We start from the raw sequence: 16,244 nt of genomic DNA, 5'->3' as shown, positions 1-16,244 counted from the left end.
GAGTGAGTGTCCCACAGCTGCCAGGTGTGCGGCCCCGGCTGAGTCGCCCACGCTGCTGCGGGCCATCCTCACTGAAGCCCCGAGTAGAAAATGACCCAGGCCCCCTTTTGACCCACCCTTGGACTTGTCTTTGTCCCAGCTCCGCGGGCTGAGCCTCCTGGTCTCGCCTGGGGAATTGCTACTACTTACTGCCTCCCTCTTGAATTATTTCCCTCCAAGACGGGCCGTGCAGAAGGAGCCATTTAACACCCAGGGCAACTGAGTCTCAGAGTGCTGCCATGATTGCCCAAGGTTGCACAGCCAGATGGGGTAAATCTGGGATTCTGAAAACTAAAAGAGCTTTCCTCTGCCTTTCAGCCTCCAGAATTCTCTGCATTGCTAAAGTCTCTCGCCTCTCACAAGACATGCCAAGATCCCCCTTTGGGGCCCTGCATGAAAGGGAGCCTGAGGAGACAAGTAATGGGGGAGGGCAGAGGGGAGATTGACCCACCTCTGCAGGAGGGAAGGGACAAGACTCCCATGCCCTCTGCCCATTAGAGAAAACCCCACATTTTGGCCTCATGGTCACATGGAAATCTAAGCACAGCTCATCACTAATACCTACACCAAGAAGCCCCTCAACACCCTACCCACACCTCCACACTCCAGCATCCTCTGAGGGAGGAACTTCTCCACCTTCTGCATCCAGGCTGAGCAGGACCCTGAGCTCAGAGCAGAGGTCCTTGCTGTCGGATTGTATGTATGACTTTGGGAGCAAGAGCAAGACCAGACCGCAGCCACCACAGGGCTTCCCAGGCTGGGGAATGAGTGCTGGCTGCTCCCAGGAGTCTGCATCAAACCTCCGGTTGCTGTGGGGCCTGTACTGCTCCAGAAGCACCAAAAACTGTCTGAGAGCCTTATGGCCTCAGAAAAGGCCCTTAGTGCCCCCAAAGTCCTGGGAGCCTCATGGGACCCAGGAGTTCTAACACGGCTGCTGAAGCTCAGGCCCAGAAAGGCAGAGCCTGCAGCAGGGGGGCAGGTGACCTGGGAACCATCCCTCCTTCCACCTCTTCTTCACTGTGGGCCCTTAGGCAGGGCTGATGCCAAAAGCTCAGCTTCTCTGTACACAAGGGCTGAATTGAATCTCGGAGACGGAGTTTTGGGTGAAGTAGAAAAGAATAGCTTTATTGGTTTCCCAGGCAAAGGGGGCTACAACGGGCTAATGCCTTCAAAACCGTGCATCCCCCTACTTGGAGAAGATAGTGAGAAGTTTTATAGTAATTGTTCAAAGAGGGCGTGATCAGCTTGTGGATATTCTTCTGATGGGTTGGTGGTGAGGTAAGTAGGAGTGATCTCAGAGAGGCAGCAGTGAGTGGTGGCGTGAAGCAAGATGTTAATTCCCTGCCCAGGAATTGAACCTGGGTAGCCTGGATAAAAACCAGGAATCCTAGCCACCACACCCCCTGGCTTTTGCCCCCAGTGAAAAATGCATTTCTCACGGAGGCAAAAACTGTAAAAACAGGTACAATGTTTATTATTAGAGACATAGCACAATAACAAGTGGGAGAGCACACAGAGAAACAGTTTGTTTAGTTAAGATAGAAGCAAGGCAGAAGGGGGGAAAGTGGCAGGGGTGGTGGGATGAATTGGGAGATTGGGACTGACATATGTACACTAATATGTATAAAATAGATAACTAATAAGAACCTGCTGTATAAAAATAAGTAAAATAAAATTCAAAAAAAAAAAAAAGAAGCAAGGCAGAGATGCACACCCAGAGAGTAAGGGTGTGGGCATCCTCCCTAATGAGGAGTGCAGTAAAGAGGCAGTTAAGTCATTTATGTAGGGCAGTGCTTCCAGGTCTTTGATTACCTTTGGCCAATTATCTGGTTTCTGTTTCCACACCTGACCTGCCCTAGGACCCTCCCCAACATGCGTGCGCAACTTTCTTCCAATATGGATTACAGCCCAGAGGCCTATGGGATGGCCTTAGTATCACATATTATGGGGTGGTGCCCCCTCCTTTTTGACCCCAAGGAGCCTTTCTGCGCATGTGCAATGTCTCCCTGGCCCCAAGGATGGGAAATGTATGACCTCTTGATCTTTTAACAGGGTTTAGCCCTTCTCTGTCCCTGCCATAAAAGTGTCCAATGTCTGGTTATTTACCCTATTCCTGTTGCTGGTTTTTATATTGAGGTGCAGATCTCAAAATATAGACAGGAGTCCAGTCATAAATATGTAGTCCTGGAGCCCGTTTGTCTCTTGCTTCAGGAAATGTAAACGGGCCGGTAATGAATGTCCGGCTTGCTGCTCATCTTCTTCTCACCGCAGGAGGTGTGAATAGGAGGCCAGTTATAAATGCCTAGCCTGGAGCCCATCTATCTCCTGCCTCAGAAGTCAGCATCATCAACCCTCAGGTCCAACTGGTCTGGGGTCTGCATGCTTGTGGGCAGCATACCATCCTTAATCGTTAACTTTTCCCACCTGGAGGGGTTTCAGTATCTGCAAAATAGCTCAAAGATATTGTAATGTGTATCCGTTGATGGTGAAACAGGACCTTGCCCCAAGGTTGCTCTTGAATGTTTGTTTCTCCCTGGTCTTGCATCCCCTCCCTTCCCTAATTAACAACTGCTTGAATCTGCCCATTGGAACTCAGGGAAGGTCATGGAGGCCGAATGAAGGCTGTTTCCTGTAATCAAAGAAATGGGGAGACAGAAAGGCTTTGTGCCCAGGAGCCCCACAAGGCCCTGCTCAGTATCAGGGCCACCTCATTGGCCTCAAGGATTGTTTGTTGGATGAATACATGAAATTTGTTTTCACTGAGTATGTTTTCTCATACATGAAATGAGAATCGTGGTGATAATACCCATGTTCTAGGGGGTGTGGAAAGGTCTCTGAGGATACCACTCTCAGGGTCTGGGAGCTCTTGAGAGCAAGCTGGGTTATCTAGTTCCATGTCACTGTGGTTCTCTTTTTTTATTTTTTAGAAGCAACTTTATTGAGATATAATCCACAGCCCAAACAATTTAAAGTGTAAAACTTAATAGTTTTTAGTATATTCACAGATATGTGCAACCATCACTGCAGTGAATTTAAGAACACTTTCATCACATCAAAAAGAAACCCTATATATTTAGGCTATCACCACCCTATACTCCCATCTACCCCAGCCCTAAGCAACCATTAATCTGGTTTCTGTCTCTTTAGATTTGCCTATTCTGGACACTTCATATAAATGGAATCATATAACATGTGGTGTTTTGTGACTTGTTCTTTCACTTAGTATAATGTTTTTGTTTTCAAGGTGCATCCATGTTTTAGCATGTATCAGTACTTCATTCCTTTTTAGGGCTGAATAGTATTCCATTATGTAGCTATACCACCTTTTGTTTATCCATTCATGAGTGAATGGTCATTTTGATTGCTTCTACCTTTTGGCTCTTATGAGTAAGAAATGAGGTATTATTCTCCTGCTGCTTTCAAGATTCACTCCTTGTCTTTGGCTTTAGGCATTTTTACTATGCTGTGTCTGTTTGTGGAACTTGGTGAATGTATTTTATTTGGAGTTCAATGGATTCCTGGATGTGAAAGTGATTGTTTTGCTATAATCTGGGACGATTTCAGCTATTATTTCTTCAAATATTTTTTCTGTTCCTTTCTCTCTTCTCTCCTTCTAGTACTACCATTTCACATATGTTGATGTGTTTAATGGTGTCCGACATTTCTCTGAGGCTCTGTTAATTTTTCTTCATTGTTTTCCTCTCTGTTCTTTGGATTACATAATCTCTATCAATCTATCTTCAAATTTGCTGGTTCTGGGACTTCCCTGGTGGCACAGTGGTTAAGAATCCACCTCCAAAAAAAAAAAAAAAAATCCACCTACCAATGCAGGGGAGATGGGTTCAAGCCCTGGTCCAGGAAGATCTCACATGCCACGGAGCAGCTAAGCCCGTGTGCCACAACTACTGAGCCTGCGCTCTAGAGCCCGTGAGCCACAACTACTGAGCCCGTGTGCCACAGCTACTGAAGCCCGCGTGCCTAGAGCCTGTGCTCCTCAACAAGAGAAGCCACTGCAATGAGAAGTCCACACAACCACAATGAAGAGTAGCCCCCGCTCGCCACAACTAGAGAACGCCCACATGCAGCAATGAAGACCCAACACAGCCAAACATAAAGAAATAAAATAAATTTATTTTTTAAAAAAATTCGCTGGTTCTTTCTTCTGTCAATTTACATCTACTGCTGAGCACTCTAGTGAATTTATTTATTTATTTATTTATTATTTTTGGCTGTGTTAGGTCTTTGTTGCTGCATGCGGGCTTTCTCTGGCTACGGAGAGCAGGGGCTACTCTTCATTGCAGTCCACGGGCTTCTCACTATGGTGGCTTCTCTTGTTGCAGAGCATGGGCTCTAGGCACGTGGGCTTCAATAGTTGCAGTACACAGGCTCAGTAGTTGTGGCGTGTGGGCTCAGTAGTTGTGTACAGGAGTTGTGGCTCATAGGCTCTAGAGTGCAGGCTCAGTAGTCGTGGCACACGGGCTTAGTTGCTCCACGGCATGTGGGATCTTCCTGGACCAGGGCTCGAACCCGTGTCCCCTGCATTGGCAGGCAGATTCTTAACCACTGCACCACCAGGGAAGTCCCCTCTAGTGAATTTTTCATTTCAATTATTGTACTTTTCAACTCCAGCATTTCCATTTGTTTCTTTTTAAATAATTTGTATCTTATTTCTATCAATAAGATATTCTCTACTTGATATAACATTGCCCTGATTCCTTCCTTTACTTCTTTAATCACTTCCTTTAATTCCTTGAACATATTTATAATGGCTACTTTGAAGGCTTTGCCTGTTAAACCAACATCTGGTTGCTTTCACAGGCAGTTTTTGTTGACTTTTTTTTTTCCCAGTGTATGGGTCACATTTTCCTCTATCTTTGCATGTCTCACAATTTTTTGCTGCAATCTCAAGTCCAGGTTGTCACCTGTGCTTCTGACCAACTGGCTATAAATAAGAGGTTCCCATGTCCCCCTCCTTGGATTTGATTAACTTTCTGCAGTGGCTCACAGAATTCAGAATAAAAGTTAACTTACTATCTAAAAAGATAGAACGCAGGAATAGCCTGATGAAAGAGATGACAGGGCAAGTATGTGGGAAGGGGCACAGAACTTCCATGCTCTTTCTGGGCACACCATTCTCCCTGCATCACCACATATTCACCAACCCCAAAGCTCTCTCAACCCCACCCTTTTTGGATTTTTATGGAGGCCTTATTACTTAGGCATGGTTGATTAAACCATTGGCCACTGGTGATTTATTCAAGCTCCATCCCCTCTCCCCTCTCTGGAGGTGATTAATGTCATCATATCAACAGTGATAAGTCATGTTGATGTATGTATCTTTGAAATGAAATGATGAAAATGGCAATATACCTATGTGGTCTTCCTCTCAAAAACACATTACCCCAGTCTAATCATGAGAAAAACATCAGACAAATCCCAACAGAAGAGGATTCTGTAAAATATCAGTATGCCTCAAAACTGTCAAAGTCATCAAAACAAGGAAAGTCTAAGAAACTCACAGCCCAGAGGAACCTAAGGAGACAACTAAATACAGTGTAGTATCCTGGGTAGGATCCTTCAACAGAAAAAGGACACTAGATAAAAACCAAGGAAATCTGAATAAACTACGGACTATTGATTCATTAATTATAACAAATGTACCATATTAACAATAACATGTTAATGATTGGGGTAACTGGGTGTGGGGTATACAGAAACTCCACATTATCTTCATAATTTTACTTTAAAATTTTAAAATAAGTTTAAGACTTTTCTTAAAAAATTAAGTCTTCTTAAAAATCCATTATTGTTGAGTTTAGTATATAAATGCAGAGATAATTTATGGTGGAAAATCTATGAATGTAATTTCCCACATTCATATATTAAAAGGGAAAACTTATGATTATCTCAATATCCACCTACACTGCAAGAAGAAAAAAAAATGCAATATACTAGGAAGAGAATGCTATTAGTTTAATCAAAACAATTTCTACCAGATACATTTTGAGGCCCAGTACAAAATGAAGATGCAGAACCTTTGCTCAAAAATTATTAAGAATTTCATGAAGGGAGAGGGCAGACACCAGAAGCAAGAAGAACTACAATTTTGCAGCCTGTGGAAGGAAAACCACATTCACAGAAAGATAGACAAAATGAAAAGGCAGACGACTTTGTACCAGATGAAGGAACAAGATAAAACCCCAGAAAAACAACTAAATGAAGTGGAGATAGGCAACCTTCCAGAAAAAGAATTCAGAATAATGATAGTGAAGATGATCCAGGACCTCAGGGAAAAAATGGAGGTAAAGATCGAGAAAATGCAAGAAATGTTTAACAAAGACCTAGAAGAATTAAAGAACAAACACATAGAAGAATTAAAGAACAAACAAACAGAGATGAACAATACAATAACTAAAATGAAAAATACACTAGAAGGAATCAATAGCAGAATAACTGAGGCAGAAGAACGGATAAGTGACCTGGAAAACACTATGGTGGAATTCACTGCTGTGGAACAGAATAAAGAAAAAAGAATGAAAAGAAATGAAGACAGCCTAAGAGACCTCTGGGAGAACATTAAACGCAACAACATTCACATTATAGGGGTCCCAGAAGGAGAAGAGAGAGAGAAAGGACAGGAGAAAATATTTGAAGAGATTATAGTCAAAAACTTCCATAATATGGGAAAGGAAATAAGTCACCCAAGTCCAGGAAGCACAGAGAGTCCCAGGCTGGATAAACCCAAGGAGAAACATGCTGAGACACATAGTAATCAAATTGACAAAAATTAAAGACAAAGAAAAATTATCGAAAGCAACAAGGGAAAAACGACAAATAACATACAAGGGAACTCCCATAAGGTTAACAGCTGATTTCTCAGCAGAAACTCTACAAGCCAGAAGGGAGTGGCATGACATATTTAAAGTGATGAAAGGGAAGAGCCTAAAACCAAGATTACTCTACCCAGCAAGGATCTCATTCAGATTCGATGGAGAAATCAAAAACTTTACAGACAAGCAAAAGCTAAGAGAATTCAGCACCACCAGACCAGCTCTACAACAAATGCTAAAGGAACTTCTCTAAGTGGGAAACACAAGAGAAGAAAAGGACCTACAAAAACAAACCAAAGCAATTAAGAAAATGGTAATAGGAACATACACATCAATAATCACCTTAAACATGAATGGATTAAATGCTCCAACCAAAAGACACAGGCTCGCTAAATGGATACAAAAACAAGACCCATATATATGCTGTCTACAAGAGACCCACTTCAGACCTAGGGACACATACAGACTGAAAGTGAGGGGATGGAAAAAGATATTCCATGCAAATGGAAATCAAAAGAAAGCTGGAGTAGCAATTCTCATATCAGACAAAATAGACTTTAAAATAAAGACTATTACAAGAGACAAAGAAGAACATTACATAATGATCAAGTGTTCAACCCAAGAAGATTATATAACAATTATAAATACATATGCACCCAACATAGGAACACCACAATACATAAGGCAAATGCTAACAGCTATAAAAGAGGAAATCGACAGTAGCACAATAATAGTGGGGGACTTTTAACACTTCACTTACACCAATGGACAGATCATCCAAACAGAAAATTAATGAGGAAACACAAGCTTTAAATGACACAATAGACCAGATAGATTTCATTGATATTTATAGAACATTCCATCCAAAAACAGCAGATTACACTTTCTTATCAAGTGCACACGGAATGTTCTCCAGGATAGATCACATCTTGGGTCACAAATCAAGCCTCAGTAAATTTAAGAAAATTGAAATCATATCAAGCATCTTTTCTGACCACAACGCTATGAGATTAGAAATCAATTACAGGGAAAAAACGTAAAAAACACAAACACATGGAAGCTAAACAATACGCTACTAAATAACCAAAAGATCACTGAAGAGATCAAAGAGGAAATAAAAAAATACCTAGAAACAAATTACAACAAAAACATGATGATCCAAAACCTATGGGATGCAGCAAAAGCAGTTCTAAGAGGGAAGTTTATATCAGTACAAGCCTACCTCAAGAAATAAGAAAAACCTCAAATAAACAATCTAACCTTACACCTAAAGGAACTAGAGAAAGAAGAACAAACAAAACCCAAAGTTAGCAGAAGGAAAGAAATCATAAATATCAAAGCAGAAATACATGAAATAGAAACAAAGAAAACAATAGCAAAGATCAATAAAACTAAAAGCTGGTTCTCTGAGAAGATAAACAAAATTGATAAACCATTAGCCAGACTCATCAGGAAAAAGAGGGAGAGGACTCAAATCAATAAAATTAGAAATGAAAAAGGAGAAGTTACAACAGACACCACAGAAATACAAAGCATCCTAAGAGACTACTACAGGCCACTACTACATAGTACTACTACATAGTAGTAGTGGCCTACTACTACTACATAGTGGACTACTACTATGCCAATAAAATGGACAACTTGGAAGAAATGGACAAATTCTTAGAAAGGTATAACCTCCCAAGACTGAACCAGGAAGAAATAGAAAATATGAACAGACCAATCACAAGTAATGAAATTGAAACTGTGATTAAAAATCTTCCAACAGACAAAAGTCCAGGACCAGATGGCTTCACAGGTGAATTCTATCAAACATTTAGAGAAGAGCTAACACCCATCCTTCTCAAACTCTTCCAAAAATTTGCAGAGGAAGGAACAGTCCCAAACTCATTCTATGAGGCCACCATCACCCTGATACCAAAACCAGACAAAGATACACAAAAAAAGAAAATTACACACCTATATCACTGATGAACATAGATGCAAAAATCCTCAAGAAAATACTAGCAAACAGAATCCAACAACATATTAAAAGGATCATACACCATGATCAAGTGGGATTTATCCCAGGGATGCAAGGATTCTTCAATATATGCAAATCAATCAATGTGATACACCATACTAACAAACGGAAGAATAAAAACCATATGATCATCTCAGTAGATGCAGAAAAAGCTTTTGACAAAATTCAACACCCATTTATGATAAAAAACTCTCCAGAAAGTAGACATAGAGGGAACCTACCTCAACATAATAAAGGCCATATATGACAAACCCACAGCAAACATCATTCTCAATGGTGAAAAACTGAAAGCATTTCCTCTAAGATCAGGAACAAGACAAGGATGTCCACTCTCACCACTGTTATTCAACACAGTTTTGGAAGTCCTAGCCACGGCAGTCAGAGAAGAAAAAGAAATAAAAGGAATCCAAATTGGAAAAGAAGAAGTAAAACTGTCACTGTTTGCAGATGGCATGATACTATACTTAGAGAATCCTAAAGATGCCACCAGAAAACTACTAGAGCTCATCAATGAATTTGGTAAAGTTGCAGGATACAAAATTAATGCACAGAAATCTCTTGCATTCCTATACACTAATGATGAAAAATCTGAAAGAGAAATTATGGAAACACTCCCATTTACCATTGCAACAAAAAGAATAAAATACCTAGGAATAAACCTACCTAAGGAGACAAAAGACCTGTATGCAGAAAACTATAAGACACTGATAAAAGAAATTAAAGATGATACCAACAGATGGAGAGATATACCATGTTCTTGGATTGGAAGAATCAATATTGTGAAAATGACTCTACTACCCAAAGCAATCTACAGATTCAATGCAATCCCTATCAAATTACCAATGGCATTTTTTACAGAACTAGAACAAAAAATCTTAAAATTTGTATGGAGACACAAAAGACCCCGAATAGCAAAAGCAGTCTTGAGGGAAAAAAACGGAGCTGGAGGAATCAGACTCCCTGACTTCAGACTATACTACAAAGCTACAGTCATCAAGACAATATGGCACTGGCACAAAAACAGAAATATAGATCAATGGAACAAGATAGAAAGCCCAGAGATAAACCCACGCACCTATGGTCAACTAGTCTATGACAAAGGAGGCAAGGATATACAATGGAGAAAAGACAGTCTCCTCAATAAGTGGTGTTGGGAAAACTGGACAGCTACATGTAAAAGAATGAAATTAGAACACTCCCTAACACCATACACAAAAATAAACTCAAAATGGATTCGAGACCTAAATGTAAGACCGGACACTATAAAACTCTTAGAGGAAAATATAGGAAGAACACTCTTTGACCTAAATCACAGCAAGATCTTTTTTGATGCACCTCCTAGAGTAATGGAAATAAAAACAAAAATAAACAAATGGGACCTAATGAAACTTCAAAGCTTTTGCACAGCAAAGGAAACCATAAAGAAAAGGAAAAGACAACCCTCAGAATGGGAGAAAATATTTGCAAACGAATCAACAGACAAAGGATTGATCTCCAAAATATATAAACAGCTCATGCAGCTCAGTATTAAAAAAACAAACAACTCAATCCAAAAATGGGCAGAAGACCTAAATAGACATTTCTCCAAAGAAGACATACAGATGGCCAAGAAACACATGAAAAGCTGCTCAACATCACTAATTATTAGAGAAATGCAAATCAAAACTACAATAAGGTATCACCTCACACCAGTTAGAATGGGTATCATCAGAAAATCTACAAATGACAAATGCTGGAGAGGGTGTGGAGAAAAGGGAACCCTCTTGCACTGTTGGTGGGAATGTAAATCGATACAGCCACTATGGAGGTTCCTTAAAAAACTAAAAATAGAACTCCCATACAACCCAGCAATCCCACTACCAGTTATATACCCAGAGAAAACCATAATTCAAAAAGACACATGCACCCCAATGTTCATTGCAGCACTATTTACAATAGCCAGGTCATGGAAGCAACCTAAATGCCCATCGACAGACAACTGTGTAAAGAAGATGTGGCACATATATACAATGGAATATTACTCAGCCATAAAAAGAAACAAAATCGAGTTATTTGTAGTGAGGTGGATGGACCTAGAGTCTGTCATACAGAGTGAAGTAAGTCAGAAAGAAAAAAACAAATACCGTATTGTCACACATATATGGAATCTAAAAAAAAAAAAAAAAAAGGTTCTGAAGAACCTAGGGGCAGGACAGGAATAAAGACACAGACATAGAGAATGGACTTGAGGACACAGGGAGGGAAGGGTAAGCTGGGACTAAGTGAGAGAGTGTCATGGAATTAAATATACTACCAATGTAAAATAGCTAGCTAGTGGGAAGCAGCCACATAGCACAGGGAGATCAGCCCCGTGTTTTGTGACCACCTAGAAGGGTGGGATAGGGAGGGTGGGAGGGAGATGCAAGAGGGAAGAGATATGGGGATATATGTATATGTATAGCTGATTCACTTTGTTATAAAGCAGAAACTAACACACCATTGTAAAGCAACTATACTCCAATAAAGATGTTAAAAATTTTAAAAGAAAAAAAAAGAGTGAAGTAATTCTAACCAAAAAAATCTTTATGGTAAAATTATAAAACTGTATGAAATGACATAAAAGTAGACCTCAATGATGGGGAAGATTCATAATGTTCATGAATATGATATACAATGTTATATGATATATAAATAAAATTTTTAAAGTAATAAAATGAATACTTGATGCCTCCCCCCCAGTTTAAAAAAAAAGATATTGCCAACACCTTTGAAACCTCTGTGGTCCTTTCCACAGTCTTACCCCTCACTCCTCACTGCAGGTAACCACTATCCTGGATTTCATATTAACCATTACTTTGCTATTCTCATGGCCCACCCCCGCCCCAACGATCAGAAAATTATTTTATTTAAAAGATAGCATAGTCCCAGTGTACAAATAGATAAAATCATAACGTCTCTAGTAGACAAGGACGAAGTTAAGATCCCAGGCAGACAAGCCACCGCTTTGCCCCTTAAAGGTGGCCCCAGAGCAATGGTTGAATACAGTACTAAGATATTTCCGGAGTGTAAAGGGAGATTATTCAGGTTCATTTGCATACCCATAATACACTGCAAATAGTTTAATAGTTTTCAAGTTAATAAAAATTTCTTTCTTACTCAATTTTTCTAAGTATGAAAATATTATTTTCAGAATTCCTTGAATAAATTTATTCCAGCAGTAACTCTGGGGATAAATAGCCACCATCAGTGAACTAGGAGTTGTAGTTACTGGAAAAATGAGTTACCTAGGCTGTTAGGTATACTCTCGTTTCTCTTCATATCGTATAAATCTTTCGCCTTTTACTAAAGATTTCCGTGGAGGGAAACAATTGAGTCTTACAATAATTTTTTGAGGCCTTGTTTTGGCAAGGCTACCTAACTGTGGTAAGAATGAAAGAACTATTATATTTTAAAAAGGATTATTATGTTTTCATTTCTAGCAGCAAGATGATTTGCAAGTGTTTGTTTGGCTATTTATGTGGGTGTATTGAAGTCAAAAAAATTTTCTAGAAATCTGTGTCCGATCAGGTGTAGTTTTAGGTGTTTCTGGGTTTTTTTGTTCTTTAATCTCTGGTGGGGGTCACAGAGTTACATGTCTTGCAGATGCTATGCAAATAAAAGCTTTATTGGGGCTTTCCTGGTGGTCCAGTGGATAGGACTCTGTGGTCCCCGTACAGGATACCCAGTTTCAATCCAGCTGGATCCTGCATGCATACATGCTAGAACTAAGAAGCCTTAAATAAGCCCACATTCTGCAACCAAGACCCAGTGCAGCCTAAATAAACACTGAAATAAAAGAAAAAATAATCATTAAAAAAAAAAAAGAAGCTTGATCAAAGAGAAACAGGTAAAATTGATGTTAATAACACAATTTACTTAATCAAACAGGTTTTTCCAAAACGTTGTATGTTCTATGTGTGGATAATATAAATAATCATGGAGGGGGACTTCTATGGTGGTCCAGTGGTAAAAAATCCGTCTTCCAGTGCAGGAACCTGCAGGCTGCAACTTAGACGCCATGCAACCAAAATAAACAAATAAAATAAAAGAATTCCAAATCTTTTCTTTCAACAGAGTTCAAGGAGGACTTAGTTCAGCTGTCACCTGATAATTCATTATACGGTAGTATAACCAAGCAGGACAGTATGGGGTCTTCCCAGGTCAGAACCCCCCACACACACACAGTGTCCTCTGCCTACCTCCTGTTTGTAGAAATAGTTTAGCCTCCTAGGTCTTCTGCAAGTTCCAAATAATAAACTTAAGCAGAGAAGTGAGAAAATGCAGAAACAAAGGAAAACAGTCAAGCAAGACAAAAAAATAATTGTTCAGCTATTAAACGAAGTCAAGGACTTTTTAGTTCCCCCTCAAGGTCTACAGATAATATTCTGAGCTATATTTTTTGAGCTGTTTTGCTGAGACTGAAATCCCCATCAGGAGAAAGACGTTAACTGTATGCTGACCACAAGCACATAGACCACAGATGCGTTGGAACTGCCTGAAGATTGATGATGTTGATTTCCTATTACTTCACCACCAACCAATCAGAAGAATGTCCACAACTGATTACTCACACCACAACTCTCTCCTGCACCCTGTCTTTAGAAACATTTTCCTGAAAACCATTGGGCCTTAACTATCTGGATTCCTTGCTTGGCACCCTGCAATGAAGGCTGCACTTTCCTTCACCAGAACTCAGTGTCAGGGGAATGGCTTTACTGGACACATGGGCAGGCAGACCCAAGCTCTGTTTGGTCACAGTAGTGACACTGTTGAAACTCCTTCCATCTACTGATTTATGGGGAAAAGCTTTCTCAGGTTACAGCTATAAAAATGGGGTGGGGGGGGGGGGAGAAAGCCTTGGAACTGAACTCTGTCTTCTCTAGCAATAAGTATTGGGTTGGCCAAAAAGTTCATTCGGGTTTTTCCGTAAGATATTAAAACCGGAACTAACTCTTTGGCCAACCCAATACTATGCATCCATCTAATTAAGAAATGCTGTTGCAACAAAATGACACTTTTTTTTTTAAATTTTTGTTGTTGTTGTTGTTCTCTGCCAATGTAAGAGGTGGAAAGTATCTCTTGGAAACTTTATTTTATTTATTTTTATTTATTTATTTAAATATTTATTTATTTTGGCTGCTCTGGGTCTTAGTTGCAGCATGTTGGAACTTCATTGCAGCGTGCGGGATCTTAAGTTGTGGCATGCATGCGGGATCTAGTTCTCCGACAAGGGATTGAACCTGGGCCCCCTGCACTGGGAGTGCAGAGTCTTACCCACTGGACCACCAGGGAAGTCCCGACACTTTTATGTTTAATAATTATCAAAAGTTTTAATATACTTATGTTGTATTGATCAAGCATGTACTAATAACTGTAATAAGTCAATCCAGAAGAAAAACATTAGTGCATAAAATTTTAAGTTCAGGGACTTCCCTGATGGTCCAGTGGGTAAGAATCCATACTCCCGAAGCAGGGGGCCCGGGTTCGATCACTGGGTGGGGGACTGGATCCCGCATGCACGCCACAATTAAGAGTCTGCATGCCACAACTAAGAGTCCACATGCCGCAACTAAACATGCCACAACGAAGATCTCATGTGCCGCAACTAAGACCCAGAGCAGCCTAAATAATAAATAAATATTTTTTAAAAATTTTAAGTTTAAAGGATGTGAAAAAAGTTTTAAAATTCAATTAATGTACTTATTTTGTCATAGAAGAATATGATTGGGTGATCAATAAAATACTTTCAGGTATAAAAATATAATTGTATTAAATTCTTGGGGAAATGGAAGCGGGAAAAAAAGTTCAAGAATCAAAAGGAATTATGCAAAATCTTAAAAAAAAAATTACAGGTACTTCACTGGTGGTGCAGTGGTTAAGAATCCGCCTGCCAATGCAGGGGACACAGGTTCAAGCCCTGGTCTGGGAAGATCCCACATGCCGCGGAGCAACTAAGCCTGTGTGCCACAACTACTGAGCTTGCGCTCTAGAGCCCACGAGCCACAACTACTGAAGCCCACGTGCTTAGCGCCTGTGCTCCGAAACAAGAGAAGCCACCGCAATGAGAAGCCCACGCACCACAACGAAGAGTAGCCCCCGCTCGCTGTAACTAGAGAAAGCCCTCGCCCAGCAATGAAGACCCAACGCAGCCAATAAATAAATAAATAAATTTATTTTTAAAAAATTACAGACGGTAGGTATCAAATTTCTTGGATATTTACCTTCCACTGGTTACAATTTAAAGTGATATAACAGGGGCAGAACAGGAATAAAGACGCAGATGTAGAGAATGGACTTGAGGACACAGGGAGGGGGGAAGGTTAAGCTGGGATGAAGTGAGAGAGTGGCATGGACATGTATACACTGCCAAATGTAAAACAGACAGCTAGTGGGAAGCAGCCATATAGCGCAGGGAGATCAGCTTGGTGCTTTGTGTCCACCTAGAGGGGTGGGAAAGGGTGGGTGGGAGAGAGACGCAAGAGGGAGGAGATATGGGGATATATGTATAGCTGATTCACTTTGTTATACAGCAGAAACTAACACAACATTGTAAAGCAATTATGCTCCAATAAAGATGTAAAAAAAAAAAAGTTAAGTGATGTAACAATTTAGAGTATCAATATTTACAATGCACAATATTCATCTTTTGCATCTATTTAAACATATGTTGTAAGTTATCTTACGAAAACTGTACCTATGATCTTTAAAATGTGCAAGAGAAACATAGTTTCAAAATTCTTTCACTGAGGTCTGAGAGCAAAACGTTGGAATCCCTGACCTTAAGAGGTGGGCCTTGTGGCAGGAATTGAACACTAAAAGGGAAGCAGCACCTCCTTGTGGCAAACAGACGTTGCAGCAGAAATGAGCAAAGGACAAGAGCTGAGACCTAGAGGTTCAGTTCACCTTCCACAGGAGCGCGCTTCTCCACTGCAGAATCTGAAAGGGTTAGGTGTCGTTCCAACTCTCAGACCTGCCACTTGTAGCTGTGGCCTCTGGCATCCAGCCACAACAAATGAGAACCAGAGAACAATCCACAAGAACAGGCAAGGCTAGGGACTTCCCTGGTGGTGCAGTGGTTAAGAATCTGCCTGCCAATGCAGGGGACACGGGTTCGAGCCCTGGTCCGCAAGATCCCACATGCCGCAGAGCAACTAAGCCCGTGCACCACAACTGCTGAGCCTGTGCTCTAGAGCCCGCGAGCCACAACTACTGAGCCCACGTGCCACGACTACTGAAGCCCGTGTGCCCAGAGCCCGTGCTCCGCAACGAGAAGCCACCGCAATGAGAAGCCCATGCACCACAACAAAGAGTAGCCCCAACTCGTCGCAACTAGA

At 40.7% G+C, this 16,244-nt stretch overlaps 1 non-coding gene across 1 annotated transcript; it reads left to right on the top strand.

The window, feature by feature from the left end:
• Positions 1–12,169: 12,169 nt before the first annotated feature.
• LOC114238426 (U5 spliceosomal RNA) lies at positions 12,170–12,283 on the top strand. Its single transcript, XR_003623801.1, has one exon. It is a non-coding gene; the product is annotated as a U5 spliceosomal RNA (small nuclear RNA).
• Positions 12,284–16,244: the final 3,961 nt, after the last annotated feature.

Source organism: Balaenoptera acutorostrata, chromosome 3, assembly GCF_949987535.1.
Source record: "Balaenoptera acutorostrata chromosome 3, mBalAcu1.1, whole genome shotgun sequence".
Lineage (NCBI taxonomy): Eukaryota > Metazoa > Chordata > Mammalia > Artiodactyla > Balaenopteridae > Balaenoptera > Balaenoptera acutorostrata.
The sequence above is the reverse complement of the archived record's forward strand: the minus strand, read 5'-3'. Positions and strand labels throughout refer to the sequence as shown.